The 27267-nt window shown below is 40.5% G+C and overlaps 1 protein-coding gene across 7 annotated transcripts in view; it reads left to right on the top strand.

Annotated features, from left to right (window-relative positions):
- The window catches only part of NRIP1 (nuclear receptor interacting protein 1), a 95814-nt gene that overhangs the window by 49602 nt on the left and 18945 nt on the right, over positions 1-27267 (top strand). For 6 of the 7 annotated variants that reach the window (XM_083854784.1, XM_083854787.1, XM_083854785.1 and 3 more), the window contains one exon: positions 23366-23414. The exons of the other annotated variant lie outside the window; for it this stretch is intronic. The gene's annotated coding sequence lies outside the window, so the exon portion shown is untranslated. The remainder of the gene's footprint in view (positions 1-23365; positions 23415-27267) is intronic. 7 annotated transcript variants of the gene reach the window in all.

Raw genomic sequence — 27267 nt, 5'->3', positions numbered from 1 at the left:
GAGAGAAAGCAGTAGCCCAGGTTCTCAGCTGTGCTAGTGGCTGCTCTGGAGGAGGGACCAGCAGATCCCAGGGCTCACCTCTTACCTGCCAGCCTCCATGGGAAGCAGCTTCATCATCTGGCATAGTTTCCCTCTCAAGGGAACAAGTGCCAGGAACACTTTCTTTCTTAAATGAATCCTCTTTTCAGAGTAGAAGACTCAGTGTTTTTGTTTACATCCACAGAACTAGAGTTAAGATGTCTTACATCTGACTGAAGGGATAAAATCTTTTACAGGGACATTGAGTTCAGCAAGTTGTAATCACTGCTTGTTAAACATCTTAAATTTTTTTAAAAGATATTGTGGGGATGTTTTGTGCTCTGCATTTTTTGGGAATAAACAGGGCATGGGGAGAGAAGAAACAAGGTTTTTTATCATGAAAAACTAGCAAATTCTGTTTTCATGTGGATTGGTAAATTTTTATGAATAGTTGGTCAAGTTAATTCAAGTATGCATTTCAACTCTGATGGTTTTGTTTGTTTTCTTTATTTTCCACACCACTAATTCTCAGGATTTTTTGGGACAAGTCATGTTTTTGCAGGACATTTCATACAATTCATCTTCAAAATGAAACCATATTGGCAAAGAGTTTCACTACTTTAAAATAATATATTCTAGTCCAGTGCCTTTGTTCCAAAAAGCACATATCAATGAGCCTGCATTGCTGTTGAAATGTTGCATTCCTTGATTTCACTGTGTACCTACGGAATAGGAAGACCTTTGTATTTCTGAGGATGGTTGGTTGGTGTCTCTGAGGTCTACTTATTCTTCTGTCAGCCATGGCCATTGATCTGCCGTTGAATTTGTGGACTCAATTTTGCAGGTTTTGTGTTTGTCCCATCACCCATCTGTCATCCTTGCTGCCCATGACTGACTAGTGTTGAGGCTGGTAGGTTGATTCATGTAATTAACCTGCTCTTTCTGTATTTTCAGTGTTTAAACTTCCTGCTGATAAATGGAAAAACTGGCTAGAGGTTTAGTGGATCTTTATTTGAGATTTCCAGCCCTTACAATCCAGAAAAGTTTGTTATTAAGGCAGAAATAACTTGGTGCTTGTACTTGTATGTGGTGACAAAGAAACATCTGCTTGAAGAGCTTGCAGTGACCCAGTTTATATGGTCCGAACAGTACTAAAACCAGTTCTACAGTATCTGGACTTTTTTTTTTCTTTCTCATTTTGAAAGAATCAAAGATAAATGTCTTGCACATTAAGGAGATGAGCTGTAATAAAGCATATATGGATGATATGGCAGCAGTCCAAGAGCATTAGTATGAATGTCGTTGTGGTGGCAGCTAGCAGTCATTCTCAACTTTGAGCTAAATATTACTCAGGGAGCATGGAGAGCCTTCCTCCATGAACTGCACCTGTTTTGGAAGAAACTCATCCCAGTTCAAGACATTTCTTGCCTGGATAGTCTCGGGGTTTAATCTGGTTGTTTCCTCACCCGAGATTCCAAAGCTGGCTGGTGGTTCATGTGGGCACGAAGGGAGTGATTTTCCCTCTTGATCTCCGAAGGATTAAGAGTCTGCTGTCTGACTCTGTGTCTCTGTGTTCTGTGCTGAGCTCGGTGCTCGGTGTTCAGCGCGAGAATGAAGGGAGTCTCAAGGTCTTGGTTTTCTTGGTTCTCGCGTTGTTTATTAGTTCTTATCTTACAATTCACTGTGTCCAGCCAAGGTGTTCACAGCAGCCTGGACACGATGTGACTCCCCTTCCCCTGTGTCCAGCCATGATGTTCACTGCAGCTCGGACACGAGGCGACTCCCCCTGTGATGGGAGGTTGCTACCTCTTATACAGATAACTACGTACCCATTGTTTACAATTCTATGCCAATGTCTATCACCTATACTAACAGGGTCATGTCTACTTTGATCCAATCCACTGAAACTACTTTGTGCCCACGTCACTACAGAAGATGGATGCCAAGGGAGAAAAAGAAGAACCCAGGGCACCGCCCTAAAATCACCATCTTGTCCCTTTGCATCTACATTCTAAAAATCCAAAACTACAAAATCTTCTGCACAGTGATAACTACACTACTCTCAGTAACACCTTTGTGACTTGCAATTCTTCTCTGTGTTAGATGTTTTTCTCATGGACCAAAATCAAAGCCTGTGTCTTCCTGGGCTCTGTGCCAGGCAAACCCCCCTGCACAGACCCCAGACCCTCTTTTTCGGGTCCCAGGCCTCTCTACCGAGGTCTGTGACTTCCCAGGGCGCCCAGAGGGATGCCCTGGACTCCAACAGGATAGGTGTAAAACCTGTTGGCTTAGAGAAGTAGTGTGAAGCTTTCCCAGGGCACTGCATTGGTGGCAGAGGACCTGGACTGCAGGTGACAGTGTGCACAGAGCTGTGGATAACTGGGGTAGGGTGTGTACAACGTGTGTTGTAACAGAAACGTGTGGGCAACACACAATTGTGCTGACATGGGATAAAATTCACATTTATTAACAGGCATATGGAGTTACAGGAGCACCGTGACTACATGAGGTAATTTCCGCCCTGTTTTTTTGGTAGAGCAGAGGCTGCAGGCCCTCATGAAACATAGCAGTGGGAAATCAGATGTGAGGGTAATTCCCTGAGCCCTTGCCTCCTTCCTTCCTATATCTAATTACCTGTTGGGGAGGACAGCAAGGAGTGGGCAGCTGGCCAGATGAATGGTTGCAGTGGATTGGATCTGGTCAGCAGGCTCCAGCTCGGGCATTCTGGTTTGCATCACAGAAAAAAAAAAAGGTTTATATGATTTTATATGAGTCGAGCTTGCCTTGGAGTGTATATTAGATGTTGATGATTGTTATGTTGAAAGGCCAGGTTCCTTCTGTGTTCTTAAGTAGCAGGCTTTTGGAGGATCTTAGTAGTTTCTTTTCCATGATTATCTATTTATTCCTTTTGCTTAGGGCAGGAGTAATCTTAACTGCTTCTCTGCATTATTACATGCTTCTTGCAAGTGTTCAGGCTTTTACTTTATTATCCTTTGGAGACTCTTTCACAGAGAAATGAACATTGATGTCAGGTGGTAGTGAGCATGAATATTCCACAGCCAAATTGTTCCTGCCATGGACTTCATACATAAGAGAATTAAGAGAAGGAATTTTTCCATGGGGTTCTTTAGATGCCAGTTGTCAGTGTGACAGATGAGGGGAGAAGGCTGCCTCATGAGCGTGAGAGATCCTTTGGGTGATGTGGACATACACAACATAGAGCCATCTGTGTAGGTGAACTCTATGTACAATTGTTTTTGTTGGTCATCTTATGCTTTTGGGGAGTACTGTAATGTTTATTTTGGTCTTGTGAGCAAATAAGCTGGATCTTTTTATTTTTTCTGTGGACAGTACTTTGTTGTTGACGCTTTGTTTGATGTTTGTTAGTACCAACACATAAACATAGCAAGGAGGAAAGGTTTAGAGTTTGGTCAATTCACTCCATTTTATGGCTGATCCATTAACCACAGAAAGTTAAGACAGCCTGTAGGAGGACATCTGATACTTATCAATACAAATATTTTATAAATTATGTGAGTTCTTTTTAGAGTAGTAATGTTCCAACTTCATATTTTTCAAATTAATACTCAGTTTGCTTTCTCTCAGTGCTGTGTCCCATGCTTATCCATGGTTTTTCAACAGTGGTTCATTTGTACAGCAGGAAAGATGAAACAATGGAATAATGCTGGTTTTAATGCTTATGTACATATTATGTTTCTAATAACTCAAACCATTTTTGTGATGCTCATGAAAGTTTGGAAAGGTCACAAATAAAGTTGCTTTTTGTTTTTGTTTGAGGTAAATAGTTGTTCTCCCAGTATTTTAATTTGGCAAATCTGTGTTTTTATGTAGATTCATGCCTCTTAAAGAGTGTGTTTTATGTCTGTGTTTGGCGCAGACATACTGTTAGTCATCTGTAAATGAAAATAATTGAAAAGTGACAGGGATTTTGTAAACGTTTTGAAATCTTCTAGTGCATTGAAAAAAGTTGTGAAAGCTTCATATTTGCGATTCTTAAATCAGCCAGCCTGGGGGTGGTGGTGGTAACAATTGTACTCTTGGCAAAATACTAAGAATTAGACAAACTTGAATGAACCATTGCACACCTTGAGAAGAAACTAGACTTAAATTCTGTGGTATGCACTAAATAGAAACCTAATGTGTCTTCTGAAAAAGCAGAATGATTTTAGCACGCTCTCTATTCTCCTAAACCAGGAGTTTGGCAAGACCTGCTGTAGTTAGAGAAATTGCTGAGAGTATGAAGCTGTTGTTTCATAGAGCTGGTTGTTTCATGTGGAGCTCATTTCATAGAGAGTTGTGTTTGGGCTGAGGGGTTGTGTTTGCTACAAGACAGATCAGAGGCTTTCTTTCTAAAAGGATCCATCTAGTGTTTCTGAGAGAGGAAGGAGAGCAGTTCAGGATAATTGCCTTGGAACTTTCATTCCATTACTTTTTGTTATTTCTGTTGTTACTTACTTTAAAGCTATTGGTTCTCAACTAAATGAGGAATTGGTCCTTGCTTAAGCTTATGGCTTGACTAGAAACAGAATAAACAGAATAAATCTCACTTTCCTCTACTTAAGTTTCTATTAACTTTAATGTGAGATTTCATACCACTTTTGAGTTCTATGCTAAGAAGTAGTGAAAAGGTCTGAAACTTAAAAAGGTATTAGAGATTCATAACCATTTGGATTTCTAAGGCTAAGCAAAAGGAGAGCCTAATACATTGCAAATTTAGATGCATGCAGTAAAGTGGCAATCTCTGGTTTGAGTATAATACAAAACACCTATAATTCTAAATTGAGACTGTTGTAAGGTGAAATAACAAAATAACAAGAGAACACTTGTGGTAGGTGGGTTTCTGGCACCCTTGCTGGGTGCAGAGCCAGGGAGTCTGAGCCACTGCACATCTAGGAATTAACGAAGCCTGTTTTGGAGAAAGAGGTGCTGTTGGCAACTGAGTAGGCAAATAGACTTAACCAGGAATCACTGCTGACTGCTCTTGGCTTCAGCTATTTTGCTGGACACATGAAAACAGTATTACAGTTTGATCCTTGCTGGAACCCTACAAGTGTAATTCACTCTCCTGTTGGGCTTATCTCGTTGTCAGCTTCTTACTCTGTTCTCAGTGGACTGGGGTACCATAATGAAGTGTACATGTCTAAGGTAGATGCTCACACGTGGAAGTGCACTGTATACAAAACATGCCTGCCTGCCAGACACTTCCATCTTTTCAATTTTCATGGCTAGCTCTATTTTCTGTAATCAGTATGCTGTTTCTTGCTTTGTACTGAGATTTGCACAGACAAAACAAAGAGTATTTAAACAAGAGTATTTGAAGGTGAACATTGGCAATGTAGCATTTCAGTGGTGATGCAGAGACTGATATATTTGTTTATATTAAAAAAACCCAAAAAGCTCCCAAAACATAGTGTTGTCTTCATTTCCTAGGCTTGTGATGTTTCTTTATCAGTCAGGTGCTGATAAAAATACTAATAATATTTAATACAACACAATCAGAAGTGTAAATAAAATAAGTGCTTCCTTGTATTACCCCCTTCAATCTCACATCCTTAATTATATGAAGGAGGAAGTGATACAGAAGCTTAAGGAAGTTAGCTGGGGTAATGAAAGAAGATGACTGAGGAATAGGGAATTGTGTTTAACTTTATAAAACATAATATAAACAAACTTCTGGATTTTTTTTTTTAATATTGCAAATTATTGTTGAATGTAGGTAGCTCTCCACCCTACCCCTGCCCTTTTAAGTGCAAATTTAGAAAATGTTGTGTCTGGCAGAACAGGGGAAGGAGCTCAAGGACCCAATTGTGTACTGGATGCCTTCAAAGGCTAAGAGTGGGAGGTCTAGCTTAGACGTTGAGATTGCAGGAGTTGAAACTGATTTTATATCATGTTTATACCTTCCAGATATGGGTGGGTGCAGAGATGGTGATGAAATTAGAGCCTATGGTATTAAAGGTAGCCAAGTAGAATTAACAGGCAACTCTAAAGGGTGTTTCTCACTATTTAAAGATGTTTCCAGACATCATTTTGCTCTGAAATCCACTTATAAAAAAATTCAGTGCTCTGCAGACAGCCAAAAAACTGTGCTTGTGAATGTTAAAAATGACCTTGAGCAGAAGAACTCAAAGGTTGTTGTTGGCTTTGTACTGAATAAAATAAACTGGCACAGCAATGAGAAAAACCTGCATTAAGGTTCAGGGTCCTGATTCAGCAAAATACAGTCTTAAACACTGATACAGTCCTTATTCTTTGCAAATGCTCATGTAATTCACAATCAGGACACAAGTTAAATATTAGAATAAAACGTATTTGTGAGTGTATGTTGTATGAAATGTTCATTATGTCCTTAATTAGTATCTGAGGTAATTGAAGCAGGAAACAAACCCCCCAAAAATGAATGCTGCGATCTGGGTGGGTGATCAGCCTTGTCTTTTTGAGATCCAGTTTTTGAAGAGATGTGGCAGGTTTGGGAGTTACTGTTTTTGACAAAACATCTGCAGAGGATTGCTGTGGTGAGAATTTGAGAGTCAGTGGGACCTAAATTAAACATTGAGCTTTACCAGCAAGTTGTGGAAGATATCTGGGTGTTAGTTGAGATCTCAGCAGAATAAGGGTATTTCATTTGTCCCATAGGATCATAGAATGGCCTGGGCTGGAAGGGACCCCAAATATAATCTCATTCCAACCCCTTGCCATGAACCAGGGACATTCCACTAGACAAGGTTGCTCAGAGCTCCATCCAACCTGGCCTTGAAAAATCTAGGGATGTGATACCTGCAGCTTCTCAGGTGTTCCATTGTCTCACCACCCTCAACAGCAAAGAATTTCTTCCTAATACTGTGTCTAAATGTATTTTATGACAGTTTAAAGCCGTTCCCCCTTGTCCTATGACTCCAGGTGCTTGTAAATAGTCTCTCTCCATCTTTCCTGTGAGTTCCCTTTAGGAACTGGAAGGCCACAATTAGGTCACCCCAAAACCTTCTCCAATCCAGTCAGAACAATCCCAATTCTCTCAGCCTTTCCTCACAACAGAGCTGCTCCATCCCTCTGATCACCTTGGTGGCCTCTTCTGGACTGGCTCCAACAGGTCCATGTCCTTCTTGTGCTGGGAGCCTAGAGCTGGATGCAGCTCCGTATGTGCCTAAAAGTGTTGTCCAAAAGCTTCTTGAGCTCTGTCAGGGTTGGTGCTGTGACCACTTCCCTGGGGAGCCTGTTCCAGTGCCCAGCCACTCTCTGGGTGAGGAACATTTTCCTGATATCCAGCCGAAACCTCCCCTGACACAGTCACAATTCTGTGCCATCCCCTCAGGTCCTGTCACTGGTCACCAGAGAGAAGAGATCAGTGTCTGCCTCTCCACTTCCCCTCATGAGGATATTGAAGACCAAAATGAGGTCTCCCCTCAGTCTCTTCTTCTCCAAGCTGCACAGACCAAGTGCCCTCAGCCAGTCCCCATATGGCTTCTCCTCCAGACCCCTCACCATCCTTCTCCATATGGAGAATATGGAAAGGATCACAGTATTTGATCACTTTAATATGTATCATTCAATACTTCTTGCCCTTATCTGTTAGGCAGGTAGTAATTACAATATTAATTTATTTTCTACTAGTATAAGTCAGTTATTACATACTAGTATAAGAAGGCCAGCTATATCAAGCATACTTAAAGCTAATACACTACTGATAAAGCTTCTTACAAAGTAGATATACCTAATGTTTTGTATTAGTATTAATTTTCATTTTTCTGATGGACCAAGGGCTTATTTGGGTGCTGCTGGGAAGTTAAGCCAGAAATGTTGGGAGACATGGTCAGTCACAACATGATTTTTCAACTGCTTCTGCAAATGTCGATGGGATATACAGTTCCAAGAGAATGGTTTTGTCAGTAGCATCCTGAAAAGGTATTTTTTTATTTAATAATGGCGTCCAAGTGGAAAGAGGATATATTAACTTCTGCCATCTTTATCTTTTCTTTTTTTCTGTTACACTGAGGTACACTGTGTACAAAATAAGTCTTAGGTTTAAAGAATATGGATGTTGCGTGTTCAGAATCAACAGTTAGAAAATGGCAGAATTAAGATTGAGCGGGCAGCCCGTATTTGGGTCTGTAAAATGCTCGTCCTGTCCTTTACAGATAGAGCTTGTTTGTACTGCTGTGAGTATCCCTGTGGTAGAACAGACAGGGAGAACAGCCTTACTCTCTGCAGCTTGCCATCCATGAGAAACTGTAGCCACAAAGACCACTTCCATCAGATGGGTAGAAATGAGTGCCTGTCCAGCTCCACAGATGTGACATTGTCACAATGGCTGTGGTGTGAGTGTGCTGGCAGCTGCTTGGAGTGCTTCTGTCTGAACCTCCTAGGGAAGGCCTGATTTGGAAAGTTTTTACTGAACTGTTGTGGCCCTGGAAGAAAGCTGCTAATTTGTATTTTTGGCTTTTGGCTTCTAGTTTTGGCAGGGCCACACAACGTGTCCCATACTTGGCAGCAACGACTGTGTGGCTTGAAAGCTTTTGTTGCGTCTTTGAGTCACCCTGCTCAGCTGGAACATTGCAATAGGAGTTCTTTGTTTTTATTTTGGTGGTTTTCACAACACTTGGTGTTGTGGAAAAGCCATGATATTTTTTTGTCTTGTTACACGTTGGAAAAACTTAAGAAATCGTGGATGTTGCATGGCCATATCATGAAGATTTGTTTTAGTGCTTTCTGCTAGGCTGACATGTAACATGGAAGCTACTTCTGCTGGTCTCCTCTAATCCCTCTTCCTGGTAATTGGGGTAAACTGGGAAGTTTTCTAGGAAGCACAGCACAGGATATGCAGTACTGCAGTAATTGTGTAATAGATTAAGTGGCTAAACTTTTTTGTTTAAACCCCTCACAGTTTGCGGTCTGTTTGGCATCCTGTTGCTGAAAGGCTGCAAAGAGAACACCTTTGTGCAGGAAGATCGGTGAATTCCCATATGTGGGTCTGGTCAGTCTCCATTTGCCAGGGTCTGTGATGTGTTGGAGAAGGCAGCGTGCCACCCCCAGCCTCCTGCTTCCCTGGGGCTGCAGAGCAGGGACGTGGGGCCTCTGGGGCAGAACAGTCCCCAAGACTGCTCTGAGTAATCACAGGGGTTCTTCTGACAGCCAGGTGTGGGAACACTGTGGCCTTCTGTTCAGGTGTAACAAATGCCTTGGAAATCTTAGGCCTGTGGAAAAGCATCTGTATGGCACAAGTTCCTCCTCTGCTGATGCAGAAGGCACCGTCACTGATGTTACTGAAAACTGATGCTTAAAACTGTTAAAGCCTTCTAACAAGGAGGGTGTTTTGTGAGAAGAGCTGTGGTTCTTGGGAGTGAGGGAGTGAATCTATTTTAGTGGTAGGTGAAGGGTGGTGTTATAGCAGTTGTGACATAACTGCCAAAGCTGTGTCCTCCTTCAGTAAACTTAAATGTGTTTTGTTACCGTGTAACAGACTACAGTGCCTAGAAAATGACTGTACAAAACCAGACTAAACGAAGCCTTCCGTGTTCAAGCAGAGAAGAATCACAACACCCTCTGCTGGTACGAGTGACTCCTTTTTTTTCTCCTCAAGGATTTGCCTGGTGGATATCCTAGAAACAGTCAAAGATAGTTCTGAAGTGTGATGCTTTGATTAAGTTGAGGTTATTTTAACCCGTTTGTGTTTATTTTTTTTTCCCTTGTGGAAATTGACTGTTTAGTCTGACCAATAACATACCACCACTCAAACAGACGGGGAGAATGAGGTGATGCCTTTTCCTCCACATTCAAATGTGGCAATCCACGTTGCTTTCTAACCAAGCATTCTCCTACTTGGCAAAAATTTACTGGAGGTAGAGTTGGCGATTCTGTGTGCAAATACACTTCCGAAGGAAGCGCCCATCCATCCCTTCGATATGCCCAGAGCTGTATTTGAATAAAGCTGATAAATCCATTGGGCAAACTTGGAGATTCATGGAGCAACCATGCGTTCTTAGGGCCTTTCCTAGAGGTTATCTCTGTGTCACTCGTGGGGTGATGAGCAGTCACTGGCAGCCTGGGCAGATGGTTTGTTTGGTTTTGTTTCCCCTGTGTGTACAGTCATGCTCTCCAGCTCTTGGTAGGCCCATCACATGTTAATACCCCCCCCCGCTCTGCTTCCTGCTTGGCTCGGCATGACCGAGAAAGAAATCACAGGTTCGGATGAGAATCGGTCACTTCTTAGTTTCTTCTCATTAAACGTGTCTGATGATGCAACCCTCTGCATCTGTCTGACCCTCCTCCACCTCCTCACCCGCCCGGCCCTAATATACACAACGTGCCGTGATGGGTGCGACTGCTTCCACCTGGAAAAAGCATCTTCACTCGGGATATCTGTGGGGGGCGAGCAGAGGCACCGGGCACCTCTCTGCCCCCGGCGAGCTGGGTCTGTCGCCTCAAAGCGCTGGAAAAATGGCATTTCCAGCAGCGGAGGAGGCGAGGGACAGGCTGGCGGTGCGGGAGAGAGAGCCCCGCTCCGAGTAAGTGGTGCCTTACATAATTTGGTTACGAAAGAATTGCTGCGGGTCGAGCCCCTCTCGGTGCGTTCCGGAGCCTCTCTCCGGCACCGCCCGCGCGGAAAGGGTTAAGAGGAGACAACATCCTGTCAGAGACCTTGTTTTTAATTTTGCCTCTCACTGGCACAGATCCGGCTAAGAGCAGCCCAGATTAGTTCGGGAAAACCTTTGAAGAGATTTAAGATGTCCTTCAGCCAGTTTGAAGGTTTTTGTCTTGCAAATCCAGTACAAGGGCGCCTGCAGGCATCTCGACCCTTGCTGTGCTGCTGATGCAGCTCAAGGTCACACTAACCCGCCCTGTGACATTCAGCAACACACACACACACAGAAAGTATGCGGTGAAACTGTTTCAGAATTCAGCCAACCAACAATTTCCTCAGTTCCTCACTAAAGGAAGAAGTATATAATTTTTTACTCTTTTTTTTTTTTTTTTTTTTTTTTTTTTTTTTTTTTTTTTGCTTCGTAGATTTTTGCTGCAGGAAATAATCCAGGATTTCTGGTGTGTGTGATGACAAGGTCATTTCTTAATTAGAACACATGTAAAGAACAAAGCTAAATGGCTTCAAAACAGCTTTGTAGTTGATGGAGAGGATTTAAATTATTTAAAGAGATAGTCACCCAAGTATGATGGAAACTGAATTCTAAACACTTTAACTCTTTCAGTACTCTACGGTTTCCATATGGTACTCAAAAGGAAATGTCAAATTTGATGAGCATTATTGCAACTGCTGTTAAATGAGCATTTTTTACATCTATTTATAGTTACTGTTTTATTATCCTATCTCTTATCAGAGTTTCAACAGCAAGATTTCTTTTTATTAAACAGTAGAATACTCACTGGCTAGAGATCAAGAGAGAGCTATAGGAAACTGCTTGTTGGAGATCAGTGGCTTAATTTCTGCTCCGTCTCATATTTTGATGAATGTATTAGCATAAATATATGTATGCATGTGTGAGTATGTGTATGTAATATAGTGCAAGTATACAGGTATTATTCAGAGCTGCCTCTGGGAGGAATCTGGGCTCTCCTGCCTTCAGTGCTCAGCATGGTTGCAAGGCATAAAAACATGCTAAAAGTGGATTTAGGATTAGAGAATGAGAAATGAAAGGAGAGAATTGATGAGAAATGGCAATTTCACTTAGTTTGAAATGACTGTGAGCTGGCTGGGAAGAGGGGATGGCATCTTGGAATTTGAATTTTGTTCTTCAAATTTGCTTGTCACTTTGAGTCAAAGCACCTAAATACAAAAGTGTTGGTACCGCTGTCTCAGCCATGGTTTGATGTGGCTGTACGTTGATTATTCGTACTTTTAATCCTCTCCACCTATTTTTCTTTTCCTTACTCTGTTTTCTAAGCTTCTTATTCTGGAAGTGTCAGGGGCTGGTAAGGTGACCATCCTTCTGTGGTTTCCTTGGGCATGCAGAGCCCCAGGTATCCATGGGTAGGACTCTCTTGTTAAAAAGATTGACCTGATGCATCAGAGGAGAAGCTGGATTTACTGCGGTCCGTAGGACCTGCCTTTTGTTGCCAGCACACAGTAACTTTCTACCTTGTCTGCTTAATGAAATAGTGAGGACAGAAAAACACTTGTGAGTTGTTCACCAAGGGGAAAAAGGCAAAAAAAATCATGGAGTAGAAACTTTGCCCAAAGTTTGGGCTCTGTATATGCTCAGAGATGCCACTGTATGATTTGTCTGAGAAAACTGAAATGTGGAGAAATTAGTCTTCTGCTATCATGGAAAGTCTAGCACTTTACTCAGATTTAAGTGTTTCAGTAGTAACTGACATAAAATTTACCAGAGGATTCATTTTTTCTGGTTGTTTTTATTCTTGGGAGGGAGGGAGGTTTTTTTTTGGTGTGTGTGGTGTTTTTTTTTTTTTTTTTTGTTTTGTTTTGTTTTGTTTTGTTTTGTTTTGTTTTGTTTCCTGGGGTAAGCCTTGTTCAGCTGGAGCTTGCAGTGCAGTAAATGTCAGATGGAGTGTGCTTACTAGAAAGAGATTGTGCTGGCTCTGAGGACCTCCTGAGAAAGGAGGAAACTGCATTTGCCAGGATAAAGAGGGAAGATCGGGTTCTACAACTTCTTTCTTCTTTGGGTTGCTTTTTTTTTTTTCCTTTCCCTGCACCATCCGGCTCAGGCGAGGCTTGTGAGAAGGAAACGACACAAGGAAACAGGCTCCATACAAGGAAGGCACGGATAAGACAAAACTGATGTGCTCTGTGAAATCTGTATATTCCTGCCCTTGCCTGGGGTGTGCTGTGCCCTTAATATTATGGGAGACCTAAGCTCACCTGCTAGTAATTTCTAATTTACTGTCCTAATTCATCGATTTGTTATCACTAATTGTACTTCATTTACTTCTGTGTAGTTTCCAGTACCTAAAGGGTTGAAAGGTTGCTGTAATTGGCACCCGCAGCTGCTCTTTCTTTTGACAAGGGATAATTTTGCAGCCTATGCTTTGTGTGACAGCTGCCTAATTGGGCATTCTCCCCTTGTAGCAAGCTGCCTCCTCCAGCCTCCCTGCTGACAAATGGTGGTGGATTATAGATGAGGACACGCTGACCCGTTCGACCTTGCTGAGGCAGCGGGGAGGGGCCTCCTGCTACTTGAGGGAAGCTTTGGGTCATTTAAAGGACAAGGTCATGAGCCAGGTGGGGAAATGACATGATATCACATGACAATAGCCCGATGACACGGTCAGTATGTCAAGGACAAACTCATCAGTATTGATTAATGCTGCTTTTTTTTGCTGGTGTGTCTCTGCAAAGCCACTGATATTTCAAAAATATTTTGCTAATTTGTCCTAGGTAAAGTGCCAGGCATTATTTTGGGGGTTGTTTTGGGGAGCGTTTGTGCAGTGTTTTCTTCTCAATTCAGATAATGTACAAAAGCAGTGTTGTTAAAACCCTGCCGATGATAATTTGTAGGGTACATCTTGATGTTTTTGGTAAAATGTACATCTGGTTATACTGGAAGGAAAGTGCCAGGACACTGCATGACAGGGCAGAACTTAGGGAGAAGGGGAAAAAAAAAATCCCTGCCTTGAAATTTCAGTGTTTCATTTTTAACTCCTTGAAAGGCACATATATGAACCTCTGTGAAAACACATGTATTCACATATGTACAGCTGACTGGAAAAAGTGCTTCATATGAAGAGAACTAAAGAGAAAAGTTAAATATAAATTGGATGTTTAAAGGAAAAGTCTTATTTGTGTCAGCTCAAGGGCGATACGGTTAAGATAATGCCCTGCCTATTTTAAGAACTAAAACAGTATCCGACTATGCCAGGCAATAAAAACCTGCTAAGTGTGTTTTCAAAAATGTTGTGAATACAAGTGACAATGTTTTGAGAGCATCTTCATGTTGCATTTCTATGCTAATAAACTTCAAGGTAAATGAACAGCTTGTTTGACATTTGCTATGTTAGACAATAATAAAATGCTTTCTTCTGGAGTAATTAGACTTGATAGATTGATTATGTTAAGAGGTAAAGATAAATATAATCAGAAAGAGAACTCTCTCCAAGGGAGTTGGTGCCTGTTTTTGAACTTTGCCACTGTGGTTCTGGTTTAGCCAATGCCTGGCAGCGTGTGTCTCACACGTGTGTGCAGACACCTGCACAGACACACAGACACTTGCACAGACATACGGACAGCGTGGTGTGCACAGAGTTTCTGAGGAGCTGGGAGAGGAGTGTTCACCTCTGAGCCCGGTTCCCTTCTCCCAGAGATCTGATTTGTTGTGGGAAACTGTTGTGTCTGAACCTCGTCAGTTCACCGGGATGTAATTTTACTCCCCTGAGGTAAAAAGCCGTCACTGGTAAAGTGTGATAAATTAGTTCACTCAAGTAGATGCGCGTGCGTGTGAGTGTGTGTTTAATTCTGACCTTGCTGTGCATGTGTTGAGCTGCTCTCCGTGCCTGAGTCAAGCCCGGTGGAGGTTTAATCCTGTGCCCTTGTACACGTATAGTTGATTAGTAGTTGTGGTTATCTCAGCAGAAGACATTCTGCCGTACTCCTTGTATTGGTCAGGACCCAGGCATTGGGGAGTCAAGTCGAAGGAGAAAGAAAAGAGATTTTGCATTAGTATTCTGTGAAAGCCTTACTGTCTGCAGAACAAATTGATTGCTACAGTGTACCTGTGCTTGGCACCACTGCTGTGAAAGAAAGGTATGGTTGTAATCTGTTTTATTGTATTACACATTGTGACGCTCCAGGAATGTTTAACATTTCGGCTCTTCTATGGCACATGCTAGAAGTCTAAGGAAAGAAAAATATGTGAATGAATGAAAAGTGTGTGAGGCTGTCGTGTATTGGCAGCTTTGTTTACTACAGCAAACTAAGTAGCCCCTGCTAATGAGACAAATTTATGTGCCAATGGCAACGTAAGGAGATGATTAACTGAATTCTCTGTATTGTATTCAGTTACTCACATCAGTGTCTGAAGTTGCTGCGTACCTACACAGATAAAATTCTAATTAATGTTTTAAGGGAGTTTGGGTGTAGCTTTTTGCAAGATGATTAATGTGAAATATACTCGAACATGGATGTGCTTGTCTCTTTAAATGAAAATGAGTTGTTTTTTTCCTGGTTATTAATCTCCTGTGATGGTCCTATGTGTGTGTGTGAGGAGGGGTATGTGAAGGGGTTAGGGGAGGTGCAAAAAGCTGCAAATCTTAGATATGCTGCTATGATAAACAGCACAAGAACAAAGCTGAGGAAACGTCTTAAAGGATTTGGCTCTTCATATCTCACACACACAACACTCACCACTCCCCCTTTAGTAATGTGTAAATATGCACCTCTATTTTAATGGGAAATCTAGGGCTTTTCGTTTCCTTAACCCAGTTGTAGACTTTATATAGTTAATTCTCTGGTTTTACAGATGCTCAGCTGATGGCAGTTGTGTGGGAAGTACTAAGCACTCCATTAATAAAATTCAGGCTGTTTCACAGAGGGCTGTGCTTAGTGCTTCGTTCTTGGCGTCACTGAGATTGTGTTGCTGATTATTTGGATGTTTGCTTGTGGTCACTTCAAAATATCTGAAGTATCTGCTCCTGTCATGCAGACATTCCTGACTAATTAAGTTTAGGACAGGTGGCAGACTCCTCCTGGGCATTTAAATCTGTGTGTAAACCTAATCTAATAACTTGATGAGAAAATGAAAATCCATCCTTCCCGGTGTGTTATCACCACGCACAAGCCACAGAGGTATTTGTGTAATCCTCTCTCTACTCTATGTCCTGGCAGGTGACAAGTAAATGAGTTGCTTTAAGGAAATGAGGGACTTGGAAAATGGTGTGTTGTGAGCAGCAGTCATGCACTGTAATAGTTACTTTTGTCATATGGCCTTGCTGACTTAAGATTAACACTTTATGGATGTGGGGTATATTTGTATTGAGTGTACCCTTGAGCTTCCATTTTACACCTCGCAAAGAGTGTGAATACAGCCTTACACATGCAAGTTGTTGATCTTCAAGATTCCCTGACAGCTAAGAAAATTTTTGAAGAACCCCAGTTTGGGAGGCTCTATGATGTGACTCTTTGGACTCAAATATGATGACTTCAGTTGCTAGTTAGTTTGCTAGTTTTGACTAGTTAGTCAAAACTTAAATATTCAAACCAAATATTTTTGTAAATAAGCTATTCTTCCCCAAATTACATTTTTTAACACAAACACATGTTGTAACAAAAACAGAAGTTGGTAAAAATAGTTGCACAATTTACACAGCAGATGGGAGGATCCAACGACTTCACCATATTTAACCAGGTTTTGGAAGAGAATTTCAGTAATGTTATAGAAATGGTTAATTCTTGTCTCAAATTCTGCATTCATTTTTTGTAGATTTAAACCAGTTAGCGAGAGGAGGTGGAGTTCTGAAGGTGTTAGATAAATACAGGGAAATACTGCATTTCAATGCAATTAACTTTTGTTCATAAATAATTCAACCTATGACTTTAAATAAATAATCAGAGGAAAAGAAAATGACATGTGATTAAATCCAAGTCCTTGAAAACATTTTACCAGTAAAGATTGCTGTGGCTACTTTGGGACTTCTTATAATCCCTCTGTTGGGAAGAGACAGTTCTAAGAGTTGTGGGGGTTTTGTTTAGTTTTGGGTTTTTTTGTCAATTCTTAGTGTATCATTAGAGATACAAGTTGGACTCTTCAGATCATACCTAAAAGGGGACTGATGATGGGCTATTTTTCATTTTGTCTTGATTTTCTTAGTGCTGTGGAATATATCAGCTTGGGTAGCCTGTGATTTTCTGAGGTGTTTTTTTGGTTTGGATTTTTGGTTTTGTTTTAAATGGAAAGTAGAAGGATGTTTGTCAAATTAGAACTTCTATTGCTAACTTTACTGACTGAGCATGACTGATGACATTAGAATTTTGATGAGAATTTTGAAATAGTTTGGCCTGGTGTAGACTGCTGTGTTGTAGGGGAGGAGGGTGATGGAGAAGATGCCAAATGAGTAAGAAAACCTGAAATCAAACCCAACCCAAAAATCAGATTTTGAAAACAATTCTTGCTTATATTGAAAGTATGCAGTTGATTCCAGCATTGGCTACCACTATTACACAGCTTTTCCTCTGGAAGTGCTTAATCTAAGTTTTAAGTAAGAGTTGGTGCTTGAGTGTCCTTACCAATTTGGGCAGATTTTAGAGGTGAATTCCAGATTAGATCGGTTTTTGAAAAGGTGGCTGTGTGCTGCCGGAGATTGCGAAATGCTTCTTCCCCATCTCCATCCCTTTTCTTTCTCTTACTGTGCTCTACCATAATAAAGAAGAGAGGAAGTGGAGGTGTTGCATAACTTCAAGTAAATAGATTTTCAGTGCAGATGTTGAAGGCAGCCTTAACTCAACTAGTGCTGTCATTACCAGAATCCTGCTAATGCTAAAGGCAGTTGTGTAATTAATGGCCTTGTGTACTGAACTGAGACCGCTGCAAAACCTCTGGAAGGAATTATTCTGTCTGTTGTGTTGGTTAACTTTCCCCAAAAATATAGTCTGTTGCTGATAGTTTGTTGGGGTGATGGGGGAGGATTTTGTAAGGCCTGATGAAATACTCTCTGGCATCTTTTTCCTGACCACTGGACAAAGCATCTGCAGCAACAGAGCCAGGTTGAAATGGAGCTGTTTATAAAAACAAGATGAATTTTACTTGAGGAAACAAGTGTGGTAAGATACGAAAATAGAGAGCTTCACTTCAAGCTTTCAGTATGTATTTATGATATTTTTGTTGTAAAACGTTGCAAAATCATATAAAGTATTTGGACCCAGTTTTGATACTAGCACTTTACCTAGTGGTAAGTGCACTAGAATAGATGAAAAGCAACAGTGGTAAGTGATCTAGAATAGATGAAAATTATTAGTCATTATTAGTCTAATATGTTCTCCAGAAGCCATTTATAAAACCTTGTTAAAAGTTCCAAACACCTTTTTATTTTCCTTTGTTTGGATCTTTGTTTCTGCGGCATCAACCATAGGTGGCACTGATTATTAGCAATTAGAACGTTTGGGATGCCTCCCCTCCTCCCAGACTTAAATGTTGAAGCCACTGGCATGATCCGTTTTCTCTCACTGGCAAAGAGAACAGAGTGTGGCAGGTATCTCTGAGTTCTACAAATGAATAGGTATGGGAGCCAAGTTATTGACTGAGTTTGGTCAGTTTGGAAACTTCCAGCATTTGAAGCTAGAATTTGAGTTTGTACAAATTCATTGGGAAAAATGCTAATATTGATTACTGAGGGGGAGCAAATTAGTTTCTGCAGGCTTAGTTCTAGTTACTCAGGAGATTAGGAGAGGAGGCTCAGTTGGGGCTTGGAGTAATTCGGGATTCCAGGGGCTGGGCAGCACTGAGCAGTTCAGCACAGGCAAAAAAAAGCTGTCTATGTGGATTCACTTGCTGTTGCAGCATCAGTTCCTTCACTGCCCTGCTGCTGGCACGGGCTGCTGCAGTTCTGCTGTTTCACTGGTGGAACCAGGGATGAATGCATACCCTCGTGTTCTGGTCTTTCTGAGCTGTGAGTGTACTGCAGCTGAATTAGACTGGGAAAAGCCAGGCTTTAACAACTTTCGAAAGCAAGGAATTAAAAATGGGCTTCTTTGGGCAGGAAATACTTAGATATGTGTACAGACATCCTTGGCTATGAGAGACCCTTGCTTCAGGATAGAAAGGACTTTATTGTATTTGGTTAGGAAAAGAGACTGGAAGTGGTCAGTGGATCAGAAGAGCTTCTGCTGTGCAGTGGTCTTTGCAGCTTCAGTCCATGTAATGGTTCTTGCACAGCTCATTAGGACTGCATCATCATGTTTCCCTGAGAAATAGGGAAAGCTGGTGGAGTTATATCTTTGATCATAATGCCGTCGTTGGTCTTTAGTTCAGTGCTGATACTTTAGTTCAGTACTGACATGGTGTTTATTTTGAGAACATTGTTTCAGCAGGTATAGTGGAATATGCATATTTACTGCATTTGACTGACACACATCCCCACCTGAGGGTGATGGGAGTGCCAGTAATTTGTCTTACTTTGGAAGAGAAAGGCATTTACTGTAGCGTGCAATTCCTACTCCTTTAGTAGTAAGCACTGTTGTTTCCTCAAGTTTAAGGTACCCAATTGTTTTTTGGTTTCACTAGTAAGGGAAAAACCTAAACAACCAAAACACCCACAAACTGTAAGGAGACTATTTTGTAATTCAACTGAAATTCAGAAAATCTTTCTTGATTTGCTATGGATATGGAGTTAACGTCTTACTGAGCAAGGTGCCTTATCTTTTCCTGTCCTCTCTGTTCCTCATGCGTAGAGTAGCAATATTCCAAAGCACTGCTGTAATGTGTTTATGGATGTTCCTAAGATGTTCTGTTTTGTTCTAAGATGGAATCTCTTTTTTCTTGGAATTTTGACAGTACCCAGTAGTCTCCAACATGGTTTAGACCCACAGAGTGCATGTAACGAGAGGTCCTGGTGAACAGTGGAGGAATGAAATTACTATGATTAGTCTGTAAATAATAGCAGCAGCAGTCTAACATCAGATGTTTAGATGTCAGATTGAAACAGGTCTTTGGTAACTGAAATGCCTCTTACTTGTTTGCTTGTGAGTGCGTTTTTTTAATGACCTCAGTTTATGTATAAGCAATATGTAATTCTGTAGTTCACACAAATCCAAAATCATTTGGGATTTTATTTCCAGATTCAGGAATTGGATGGATAAGTCTATGGAAGTCCTTTCTGTACTTAGGATGTTGCTTTATACTCTATAGCTTGGAAGTGGAGTACATCACGATTATTTTTTTATTGGTATTATTATTAAATTTTTAAATTATGGTTGCATGTTTCATCAGAAAAGCCCCTGATGCTTGGTCAACTTCAAACATTTTCTTCTTCTCAGCTTTTCTACCTGTGGCTGTCATTTTACCAGAGAAAATATTTCATGGAAGGGTAGTTCAGATGCATGTTTTGTGTAATTTGCAAGTGTGGACACTTGCACATAGTTCCAGCTGACAGAGTACGGTCAGCAGTAGAAGAAGTATCTTACCAACAGTTCCCTGCTCTGGCAAGAATTTCTTCTGCTCTCCAAGATTTATGAGGTCACGATGTCAAAGGTTTTTGTAGCATTCAGCTAGTCATGATGGAGTGCAAGCCGGTTTGAAATTAAAAATGGCTGGATGAGCTTTACTATGCAAAAATTAGGCTTATAATCAAATTTGCCAATTATACAAAAAGAAATGTTAAACAAGACAGGATTTAGTACCTGAAGTGGTAAAGATTGTGCATACATATCCCTATCAAGTAGTCTTGGTTTTCTGGATGTGCATTAGAAAGACTTCATAGATACTGTTAGCTTTTTTGTGATTATTATTGGTGAGAAACATGGATTATGCTTGCTCTTGAAGCATATGCACTTGCTTTAAGTAACGGAAGTGAAATGCAAGAATTTGTGGAAAACACAAGAAAGACGTTTTCAGATATATTATTAGCAGCAAGGAGCTTGTTGTTCCTCTGTGTTCTTGAATCATTCATGTCTTACCAAGCAGCTGGCAAAAATAAGTTGCATTCAGTGCATGCTTTATATCTTGCATGTGAAAGTGAATTGCAAGAATGGTTTAAAGTCTGTTTTCCATTTTGGAATCCTACCCCCCAATGCCCCCATGTAAGTGAAGCTTTTGGTCTTGAGTGGTGATGGATACGCAGTAATTTACCAGGTTTTCTCCTTTCCCTCCCACCTGGTTTTCAGCTACAGATTAGAATCAAGATGCTTTAGGGCTTCCAATCCTTCCTCTTGTTCTTTTGGTCAAAATCACAGTAAAAATAGCGTAAACCCCTGAAAATTTGAGGCTTTCCATCCATCTGTGTTGTGACAAAATGTACTACAGTTCAGTAGAAATGCTTCCTACAACATGGTAGGGAAATACAGCTGGTGTTTAGGGACCATGCTACCTAGAATTTCACCTCTGGCTTTATATTTTAGTGAAGCGAATTGATTATAATGGTTTACAATGTGCAGTATCCTACGTTGTCCTGTTAATGCACAACAGTTTTTACAGTTCAGGACTCCATGCTGGTCAGGCAGCTTGAACAGTCTAACAATCTTTCCTGGTATTGATGCTTACTTCCTCTTTATACCTACTTTTTTCCTTTCTGCTTCGCTATCTCTGCATCTCTTCTCAGTTTGTAAGCACTTTGAATTTACTTTCTGAATTTACAGGAATATAAAACATTTTACAATAGTAATTATGCCAAATGTCAAGCACAGACAGACTTGCTCTCATAAACCTGGCAGCATATAAAGAAGGCAAGAGGAATTTGCATCCTGGTAGGTTATTCTTGGTTAGCCAAACTGTTCACCTTCTAAAGTGCTTTCCAAAACCAGTGCAAGCTCTGGTTTACATGATAAAGTAGAGAGATACCAAGGTGACTTTGGAAGCAAGGGTTACGTTTTATTTGCAGTAAAACAGAATTCAGACGTAGACCCAGTAAATCAAACCACTCCGGTTTCAGGTGGAGAAATTAAGTTCAGAAAAATGTAAACTTGCGCTATGAAGTCTGCTGTTTGGGCTCAGGAGGTTATTTCATTAAGGCAGTTGGAACACAGAAAGCTTCCTTTGTTTTATTGGAGGAGGTCTGGGTTTATGGTCAGCCAGACCCTGGGACAGGTGCTCTCTCAGCCTGCACCTTGCTTCTCAAAAGTTTCCTCATCCATGTCATTGCTTGTTGTCATGATTAAAAATAAGTAAGTAGTTATGGTCTCTCTGAAAAGAAGTATCTCTCTTCTTTCCCAGGAGCAGTATTTTTTTGCTCTCTGGGCTTTCTTGCCTCTGTGCCCTCTGAAGTGAAAGCAGATTGCATCAGGGTAGGGATATTGTCATTGTACCAGCTGGAGAAGTGAAAGGGCTTTCACCAGACTTTTAAAAGTAGCAGCTCAAGCGAAGGGAAGCCCTCTGATGCTATATTTTAGCCCTTCTATGTTATATTTTAGGCCTTTTGTACCCTTTTCTTCCTATCATTAGTCTTTGTGTTCTGTTGATCTTTTAGGATGTATCATTCTTTCTTTCCCTTCCAATCATACATAGTAAAAGAAAGGTATTGGCTGAAAACTGTTATTATAGCAGCACATATTGTTGTACTGCAAAACCAATAAATGCATTTTTTCTTCTGTAAGAGGAAGAGAAAACATGCTTATTTTGGAGGCCAGTGTTGCTCTAGGGCTTCATTTAATTGCTGTCCAGCTGAACTTGTCAGCATCTCACAGGTGCAGATGTATTTATTTTAAACTTCATATAGACTATGAGGGAGAGGGAACAGACAAGTCTGTGAGGAAAGGCAAGCAATATATATCATTAGTGTTTTGGCTTGTGGCCTTGCAGGAGGTATTTTGGTGGATTTGGATTAATTTTTGCTCTGGTAATTTACTGCTGGAGGAGAGGAATAAAGAGCCTCCAGAGTGTAGATGATCTTCACCTGGGGAGCAGTGCAGAAGCATAATGGAATTTCCTGTGTGAGAGGTGGCTGAGTATTACAGCAAAAACAAGTGTTTGTGGAAAAAAAAGGGTAAGGAAAAAGAACACAATAAGTGGTTAGGTTATGTGGATAGAAATGAAAGCTATTAATTTCCATAGAAGTCAGATGAGAAATTCCCAACTTAATCTAGAGGAAGAGAAAAACAATTGAAAAGTTGAAGTAAAGGGTTATATGAACAGAGTGTCTTCAGGGGAAAGATTACGATAACATCTGTGTTTTGTGTAGTGTGGAATAGTCTTTGTATTTTGTTAGTGCTACACGAGTGTGGGTTGTGGAAGTGGGGAGCTGAGGGAAGATTGAATGAGAGTAAAGATGATAATAGCAGGAGAAAATGAGTAACATTTTAAAGAAGCAGAATGCAGTGCCATGGGTGTGTTGTTTGTTCTTTGCTTTTTTTAGTCATGGTGGGTAAATGGGTAGTGTGAGTGTTAGAGTAAAGATAATCTCCTGATGACAGCTTTTTTTCACAAAGGGTAGTATTAACCAGGCACAGAGAGCTATCCCCTCTCTCCTGGCAGGTTACTTTTACCAGCTTGCAGCTTGCTCAGCTCAGTTTCATCTGTCAGTTTCTGATTCTCTCACAAATCAACCACAAGTATAACCAGCACTGGGGGAAAACTTTATATTAATCTGTTGATACCTTGTTCCGGAGTAAGACAAGTCTTCCTTTTGTGAGAATTAACAGAATAACTTACCTGTTACTGTAGAAATATATTTTCCACCGTAAGTTTCTGCATCCTGATTGTAATGTATTTATTTTTGGCAGGGAGGAGTGACAACCAGATTCACAAAGACCCTGCATTGACATTTGAAAGGTATGAGTTTCTGCCCTGAACTTGAAAAGTTTATGAACCTGTATTTTTTCTCGCCCTGGACATGGAGTAGTAACTTTCTCAGTCACACTGCCTTTGGTCCTTATCCCTCTTAGGAATTCCCAGTCAGAACACGGTTTATTTCACATCCCTTTGTAGTCCTGATCTCATTCTCCTGAGATTGCTAACTAGAGTGCCAAGGTATCAATCTGCTCAATTTCCTGAGAAGCTGAAGACATGCTCACCTGCCCACCAGAACTTCTGGCTTTTTTCTCAACAAATGGATTTAAAATTGTATGCTTTTAAGATCTGGAAGTCCCTTTGAGAAGTTGTTTTGGGTTGTGGGTTTTTTATGGGCTTTTTTTCCTTCTGCTATTTCTTCGTTGCCCTCTTGGGCTTATACCTTCCTTTCCAATATGAATTGCTTCAGCATTTATTTGGTATTTGGGAATTGTTTGTGATTCTGTAAGATTCTGCAGGTACTCACAAGTCTAAACTGCTGTTGAATGAAATCATATTAATGTGTTCATTTGAGTTCTTTAGGTCTCACTCACTGAAGAATGAGAATTTGAAAAAAACCATCCTTTAACAAGATTATATATAGACTAAAAAAGAGAAGAAACCAAAAATAGTGGTTTGGTAATAACGCAGGCAGTGAAACTTACTGTTATTGACAAAGCCTTACTATATATTGATTTAGAAAACACTGGAGTTACTTATTGATGTTACATTGAGCGAGGAAATGACTCTTCAAGTTAGATCAAGACAAGATGGCTCAATATAACATAAAGAACATGGGTTGTGACCCATCAGCCATGTCCAAATCTCTGTTATGGCGCAGGGTACACTGGAAATAGTGCATAGCCCGATCAGCTGAATCGGTAGAGTTGAGGTTATTGATAATGACTATCAGATAATGATTTTATATTACATCATACATGGCTTGAGCTACTTTGGTGCAGTTTTACCAGTTTATTTGCTAGATTCTTTGCTTTTAGGTCTTTTGTTATGACGATTTCCCCCCTTTCACCATATTGTTTCACTAGTCATTAAGTGAATAGATTAAAACTGTAATTCTAGATCTTTCCCCCAAAGCTGAGACAAAATTTGCAGAGAGGAATTCACTACCTACCTCCCACTGCCTTTCAGTGCTACCAATTCTATTGGATGGTGAATCAATACCAGACTTCCAGCATGTAGGAAACCAAATCACCTGCAATGGTTACTGTGTCTTGAACAACTTGAGGAATGGGAACACTGGAATAACTGATGTTGCACATCTTGGAAATCCTATGCTGCCTGATAGGAATCCAATCCTGTCCTGAATGAGAGAAGAATGTTGAGACTGTAAATATAAACTAGTTTGCTTCTAATAGTCATGATGCTTAAGCTGGTGATGTTACTGGGTTTTAGCATGGTAGATACCCCTCTGTCCTATGCGTATATCTGTAAATTTAATATGTATTTCATCATTTAGATTCCTCTCTCATACACAGATCTGCATGTGTGCTTAACCTTGCCATTATTTTATTGTCCCATTAAAATTCATAGGTGTACTTACGTCAGGGGAAATAAGTAGAAAGGGAGTACAAAGTTCAAGAACTTACTACTACACTCATCAATATGGTATTTTAAGCAACTTATTTTGACATTCCACACATGTAAATATAACCATGAAAAATATTTTTTCTAAAAAATAAGTAAAAATTGTACCTTTACAGAATTGGGCATTAATAGTCATCCAGTCCTTCAACATACCCTGTTGTTGTGAACTGTTGTTGACTACTAAATTGACCAGAAGTACTTTGTGCTAGCTGTCATATTTGTTGTCACTGCTGTATTGTCTTGTTGTTTACTCCTGTTTGTCATTACCCCCTTTTAAAAGACAGCACCCTTGAAGTGCTTTACATTTGGATCACTGTGTGGAAAGATGCCTGTTCCAGCACTCCAAGGAGGAATGGATAAGAACTGGATTTCAGATATTTTCTACATGGTGTCCCAGCCAAAACCACCCCTGGCTGCTGATAGAAGCCTGCACATTCCTGCTGCTCGAAAAGTGAGGGATTTGATCCAAAGTTCAAAACAAGCAGAAGCCTCTTGCTTCTGCAGGTTGTGTGTAAAAGAGTGTGAGCTTGTATTTAACAGAGAAGAACCCCAAACCCACAGTGGCTGCTGACTTGTTTTATCAAAGGTTTGGTTGTGAAGATTAAAGAGGGTTTTTATAGTATAAGCTTGAGAGGAGACTTGCCATGACACTGAATGAACTGTATTACTTACTGAATGAACTGTATTACTGTAATATAGCTCAGTTAAAGCAAAAGCTTTTTCAGGCATTTGAGTTTTCATGCTTTTGTAAACTAAAGAAGCTCTATGATTCCAAATATACTTGCTTTAGGGTTTCACGTGTCGGGCAGCTGTACTGCTAATAAGTTGATACGTTTCCTAGAATGTTTTTAGTTGTGAAATGTCCTATATACACATTTTTAAGTGTGCTTGGTTCTCAGAGTAAGCTCCTGATTTGTGGATGTGGAAGGAACTTCTGCTGATTTGTTGTAATCATTGCCTGATTTACTTTTTTTTATTATTTTTCCCATTCTAACTCTTCAATGTGATGTGAAACTTTATCAGCTTTTCACAAAGTAGGAAGGATAGAAATTCTACCTGGAAAAAAAAAATTGACCAACCTCCTCTTTTCTCCCATTTTGCTGAAAGGGCTTACAAAAGGGGGACTGAGGAAGAGCAGAATTGTATTACCCTGAGGTCTACAACTTAAATCAATTTGATCTCAAACCAATGACTGTTTTAAGATGTGATGAATCACTATCAGAGTTAAGAGCACCTATGCCACAGTGCTGAGAAGTTGGCATCCCAGGCTCCAGGGAGTGATTTGTATCTGGCCCTAGTAGCTCAGGCAACACTATAGCTTAAAAGGGTGACAACCTAATTCTTGTGAAGGATATTTTCAAAAAGGAGACAAGTTTTTAAACCTTTTTTTCCCATCATTTTTTTTAGTAGGTGAGACAACCCAGTCATACAGGTAGAGAGCTGCAAATAATACTGCCTCTACAAAAACAGAGGAGAATCAGTAAACAAATGAAAAATAGCTGAAACAAGGTGCAGGAGCATATGTGATACAGCATGAAGGTTTACTGGCAATGTCTAAAATGCCCACAAACTAGTGAGATGTGCAGGTCGTCCCAAATAAATTCCAGTAAAAGCTTTAATACTAACACAAGCAGTCCTATTTATAGACACATCTCTCTGTTTAAATGTAGATTGCTCCCAGTCACGTCTAGACTAACATCAGAGCAGTGCTGGTGTTGAAAGTGGGTGTTCAAAATTAAGAGTAAAAGCCACACTATTCTTTAGGTTACTACCTGTTACCATGAGCGTCTAAAGTTTGTGGCAGCAGTGCAGCTTTACATGCCCTTGTGTCACCCAAGACACCTTTTCCTCATGTTTAGGCAACAGTAGGGTACATGAGGTAGATGTGACCTGTAAGCCAAGTGCTGTCCTGCATGTGTTTAAAGCTTTGAGAATGTATCAGTGCCTGGATGGATGGATAGATCACTACATGACTTTCATCGCTGACTATTTTCAGCAGCTGGGTTTTAATGAGTCTTCCAACTGTTGCTACTGTGTTTAATCTGCTCACTTACTCAGTGTTCAGCATTAGAGAAGCTTTCTAGGAGGTGAATGTTGTCCTGATTACAGAAGAGGTTAGTTTGATTGTGTTCTGCACAGACCTTGAGTTTTTTTTTTTTTTGTTAATTGAGAACTATATGCTGTGCACACAGATAATTAGGATAAATAAGGAAGTGTTGTGCTTGGAAGTGCTATACAATTGTTATATTAA

The sequence above is a fragment of the Zosterops lateralis genome (genome assembly GCF_965231275.1).
Source record: "Zosterops lateralis genome assembly, chromosome: 2".
NCBI classification, from domain to species: domain Eukaryota; kingdom Metazoa; phylum Chordata; class Aves; order Passeriformes; family Zosteropidae; genus Zosterops; species Zosterops lateralis.
Note: the sequence above shows the minus strand (reverse complement) of the source record. Positions and strands in the feature narration are given on the sequence as shown.